Here is a 6000-nt window from a genome sequence, read left to right as displayed (position 1 = left end):
TGATCAGATCATAAGATTTGCCCGCATTGAACTGTACAATGCATATCTTAGGCAACTCCTGAAGGTTTGCGATAATTTGGTCGCCCTTCCTTGAGGAGGAATGTAGCGGCATCGAATCCAGCTGCATTCTTGAACTGCCACAGTCCCTGCATGACTGGCAGACTGGCAAACCCACAATGTTCCTAAGACTTGAACTGCAGGACTTTAATCGAGTGACGCTGAGGGAACGATAATGTTCTTCCAAGTCAGGACAGAGCTCGGAATGGAACTTCCAGGTGTTCGTGTTTTTGCATCGTTATGATTATTATTATTATTATTATTATTGCTATTGATACCAATATTAATTTGCAGAATGCGAGAATCTATTGCTAGGCTAGCATTTAATGCTCATCACTAATTGCTCAGAGGGGTAGCAAAGAATCAAGCACATTGCTTGAGGTCTGGAATCACATCTTGGACAGCCCAGGTAGGAATGGTAGTTCCTTCTGTAAGGGGCATTTGTGAAGCAGATTTTTTTTTTCTGACAACGAACAATGTATTCATGTTCATCATTACTCTCCCAATTCCAGATTGTTTTTTCATTGAATTCAACTTATAACATCTGTCGTAATGGGATTCGGAACTTGGTCCAATGAAAATTGCCTGGATCTCTGAATTAACAGTTCAATGGTAATGTCACTAAGTCATCGCCTCCCGCTAAATTCCAATATATCTGATCCCGTTGACCTTCTTAATTGAAGTGTTTGTGGACTGGAATTTGCTATAGAAGGAACTTGGTGAAATTTTGCAGTGTATTTGTGTCGAATATACACAACTTTGCTTCTGAGTGTCGGAGGTGTATGAGAATGGACGCGCCTGGATGTGGTGTCAAATAAGTGGGTTGGCTTGTCCTGAATGTTGACAAGCGTCTTGAATGCTTTTGGAACTGTAAACCTCCACGCATGTGGGGGTTACCTTTCATTATATTTAAACTTCATAAGACTTCCCTTTCCATAATGCCAACTACAATGTCTGGAATCAATCCAGGGAATCTCCTCAGAACTGCCTCCAATATGCCATAACTTTTCAATTAAAGAGATAACAATTTTACGAATTACTCCAGCTGCCGTCTCAAGATGGTGTTTGTATATTTGTAGCAACACTTGAGCACTTCTTATACTCCATTCCTTTTGCAGTAAATGCGAAAATTCAATTTTTGTTTTTCATTGCCTGCTGTATCTGCAGATAAGTTTTCAAAGATTCATGCTCGAGAAATTCTAGTATCTGGAGATTACTTTTCAGCGACTCTTGCTGGGGAAATTCTGTTCAAACACTTGCAGAACATGAAAGCAATCTCAGCTAAACTCCTTTCCAATGAACAAAATATATGCAATAATCTGACTCCGAAGAGCACAAAATAATTGGGCAGAGAGGGCCATTTTATTCTACGTCAAAGGACATGAGCTCAGTATCTACTATCTTCGATTGTACTTGATGGAGACGCCAAGGCATATTTTGTGAAAACGGGGAAAGCACAAAATTTGCAGCCAGCTGTTTACCTCCAAATATAAGAGAATCATTCACGTTGATGATGCAAAACAGCTCAGATAATCTGCTCCTTCACTGAAATGTAACTAAGGCGCATTTCAGAACTTAATTATTTCTCTGGAGACTCTCACAGGGTATAAATAAAGGTTGAATCAAACTGCTGGAAGAAATAGTGTGCTAAAATACAGTTTTTGCTTTATTTTGTTCAACAAGATGCACGGGCCACCCAATGGCCTCTTCTTTGCAATCTGCTATCCAATTATCGCTATTATTGGTGTCCCTGGTATGTAATCATTCACATTAGAGTTATTCATGAAGAGAAAACAATTCCGTCTGTTTTAGCGTACAACTGAATTTATTTAACATTCAGTGTTTTCTCAATGCAAAGGACTTAAACAGAATGAGACATACATGTCTGGATGATGTGGTATTGCAATGCTCTTAAAAGCATTAAAGTCCTGAGCTTATATTTGTGGTATATTGTGTTAAGAGATGACAGTTATGGAATACGATTATTTAAATTTCTGACAGATACAGCTTTCTGTGGCATTGTGTGATTCGTTAATGATTTGGAGGAAGGCATAGGTGGCCTGAATAGGAAGTTTGCAGAAGACACGAACAATGATGGAAAAGTCAATATTAAAGTGGACTGTCATAGAATAAGCAGGATATGGTTAGATTGCAAAGTAGGGCAGAGAAATGGTAGATGGAGTTCAGTCTGGACAAGTGTGCGGTGATGCATTTTGGAAGATCCAATTCAAGATTGAACTATAAAGAGAAAGGAAAAGTCCTGCGGAAAGTTGATGTACAGAGAAACCTGGGTGCTCAGGACCAGTGTTCCCGAACGTGGCAATGCAAGTCAATAGATTGGTCAAGAAGCCTTACGACATGCTTCATTGGACCGGATATTGAGTGGAAGAGTTGGCAGGTCAAGTTACTGCTGTATATGACTTTGTTTCTGGCACATTTGGAATACTGCGCACTTCTGGTCACAACATTACCAAAAGAAGTTAGGTGCTATGGACAGAGTGCAGAGGAGGTTCACTGGGATGTTGCCAGATATGGAGGATGCGAGTTATGAAGAGAGGTTGAGTAGATTTGAATTATTTTCATTAGAAAGGCGTATGTTGAGCAGGACTGTGATTGAGGTGTAAAAAAATCATTAGAGGTATAGTTCGGAAGGATAACAAGAAGCTTTTTTCAACCAAAGTGAGGGTCTCAATTACTATGAGTTACGAGTTCAAAGTGTGAGGAGAAAAGTTTAGTGGAGATGTGCTTGGAAAGTTCTTTGTGCAGAGTGTGGTGGGTTCTTGGAACGTGTTTCCAACGGAGGTGGTAGAGGCGGGCATGTTAGCCTTATTTATGATGTATCCAGACAGAAACATGAATAAGCTGGGAACGAAGGGATACAGACCCATAGAAAATACGCGACAAATCAGGATTGGCGAAGGCTTAGAGTGCCGAAGGGCCTGTTCCTGTGAAGTTGCTTTCTGTTCTTTATTCTATTAATATCTAAATTTTATTTTATCTTTGCAAAATTGAAATTCTAGCGTTTTCACCATGTGGTATAAAAGTGCCATTATGCAACAATATCAGTAGAGTATCAGAGGGTAAACCTTTGCATCCAATCATTCTGTTAGATGCATTGAAATATAGAAGCACTTCTGTTGATTATACAGTTTGCAGTGCAACATCCGGGAGTGTGTATGGGTGACTGTGTAGCGCGTTCCCTTCGAGCAGTCCCAACGTGAATATTCTGTTTAAAAGCGAGTTAATAATTAAGATCTTTTCGTTCTGTGTTCTGGTGATAGGATGTACGTAATATCAGGATGTGCCACAACCGAAAAGGTTAACAGTCATTTAAAATCTCTAGTTTAAACACACTCGGAAGTCTTACAGCAGCTTTAACAAGCAAATTTAATATGGAACGACATAAAGAGATAATTGCCCAAACTTTGATTGAAGATTTAGGCAATAAGGAATGCCCTAAAATAGGAGGGACGGATTCAGCACCACTGAAGGAGAGAATTGTAGTTGTGAGCTGAAGCCGAAACCGCTACTGAAGGAGGCAATACAATCTGGGGAAACACGATGATTTGCCATCTTGTTACTTCCATAAATAATGCACTAAGTTAAAGATACCCAGATAAACTGGTAGCTGCAGTTTGAGCCCAACATACTAACTTTTTATCACAGTTCTTTTGTCGTTGACAGCAAACATGGTGTCGATAATAATCCTATAAAGAGGACGATGTGGACTGTCTAGGTGCATCACCTACTACCTGCTTGCAATAGCGATGACTGACTTCGTAGTGATAATTTTTGCAGTTATTATCAACAGAATCAGCGGCATTTACATTCGGTACAGTGCCCTTTCCACGACGCCCGCCTGCAGGTTGATTATCACGATCATCTTTGCTGTTCGAGATGCGTCTGTTTGGTTGACAGTTGCCTTCACCATCGACCGTTCCATGGCAATCTGTTGCCAGAGCCTGAAGATCAGATACTGCACGGAGAAGACTGCATTGCTGGTCATAGGAATTGTCTGTGCCCTGTGCAGTCTCAAGAATATCCCTTTTTATTTTTACTCCCAACCCCTGTACGTCCTGGACGGGGTGTCCTGGTTCTGTGACATAATTTCCAGCTATTATACCGCGCCACTCTGGCAAGTCTATGACATGTTAGAACAGATCTTAACCCCCTTTCTCCCGTTCTTCCTTATTCTGCTGCTCAACGCCATTACCATACGATACATCTTAGCTTCTAGCAGAGCCCGCAAGAGGCTCCGCGGTGCTGACACTCAGGGAGATCAGGAGATGACCAACCGCAGGAGGTCCATATTCCTGCTTTTCGCCATTTCTCTTAGTTTCCTACTTCTGTGGGCTACCTACGTCGGACGTTTCCGTTATGTGCGTGTTTCAGGTGCAGGTTATTTCACGGGCCTGAATTTCAGTGACCCACAGTACATTCTTCAAGAGATGGCCATTATGCTTACGTTATTCAGTTCCTGCAATAACGTCTTCATTTATGCACTATCCCAGACCACATTCCGAGAAGAGATCAAAAAGATTTTAATGTGCCCCTTCACTTCAATTATCGGTCACTTTAAATGTTGAAACAAAATCTGCACATGCTATTTCTCTTTTCACAGACTATTTGGTGTGTCTCCCTCATACTTGAAGTAGGAAGTTTTATATCCTTCCCTTGAGAAGAACAATACTTTTTCCAGCTCTGATTGTTTCCTAATTTCATTCAGAAGGAATGCCAAATCAGCAGAAGCGCTATTGTTTCCTTTTTTAATCAGATGCAAAATAATTTGGTTCGTGGCCTAATGTCACAATTTTAACATTGCAGCGTTCCGAGTCAACATCTAAATATTCATTACATCCTACCTGCTTCCCTCTCTCTCACCATTCTTACCAACCTTCGTTTTAATTACATAGTTCCTTTCCTATCTGTCAGAAATAAACGAATCAGAGGGACCTTGGTGTCTATGTCTATATATCATTGAAGGATGAAGCACAGATCGGGGAAGATGACTAAAAAGGCTTTTGGAGTAGTTGAATTTATTAGCCAAGGCATTTAAGACAAGAGAACGCGTTTATGATAGTGCTGCTCACGATGCCAGTTATTTAGGTGGTGTAATGTCTGCAATTCTGGTTTCAAGTAGGATTGAATTAAACTTGAAAGGGTGCAAAGGTAGTCAGTAGAACCTTGACTCAATTTGAGTATTTCTGTTCTGAAGAGACACGAGAGAGAATTGGGTTCTATTACTTGTAGCAGAGAAGGCCAAGGTGGGACCAGGTTGACGTGTGCAAAGTTTTGAGGGAAATGCATAGGCAGGTAGATGACGAAGCGTTCCACTTTAAGATAGAGGACAATATCCACTGGTCATGCTTTAAAATACGGAGTCTTACGTTCAGAGGTGACTTGATTATTTTACTTTTCCCTGGACTGGTGGTTAACTGGAATTCATCAACTCAACGTTGCTCGAAGTGGACCACAATCTCCTTTCCCTCTTCTCTCAAGCATTGACGAGCAATTTAGATGGACAATCAAAATATAATAGCATACAAGACGACGGATCTCGTGCTGAAAGATTGAATGTGAATACATGGAATTTTGATGAATGAAGCAGGCAAAACTGACACGAAGGGCAAGATAACATTTCCTCTCATTGCCCGTTTCATCAGCATGCAAAATATCTGAATCTACAAAATCTAATATACTCCAACTTGCAGTACGATGCCACAAATGCAGTGAAATGTATAAAATTACAAATAATATGAGCATGATCTTGTGTGTCTGGTTGCGTGTGGATTCCTAGACTTGAAGAATATTTGTACATCTCGTAGTCACCACCAATAAGCACTCTCACAAGTCTATGCTGAAATCATTTGTAATTTAGTACGTTTTCCTGCATTAGTGTAATCGTAAGGCATATTGAGTGTATCAGATTTTGTAGACTCAGAA

Source organism: Chiloscyllium punctatum, chromosome 36 (genome assembly GCF_047496795.1).
Source record: "Chiloscyllium punctatum isolate Juve2018m chromosome 36, sChiPun1.3, whole genome shotgun sequence".
Classification (NCBI taxonomy): domain Eukaryota; kingdom Metazoa; phylum Chordata; class Chondrichthyes; order Orectolobiformes; family Hemiscylliidae; genus Chiloscyllium; species Chiloscyllium punctatum.
This window is presented reverse-complemented; position numbering follows the sequence as displayed.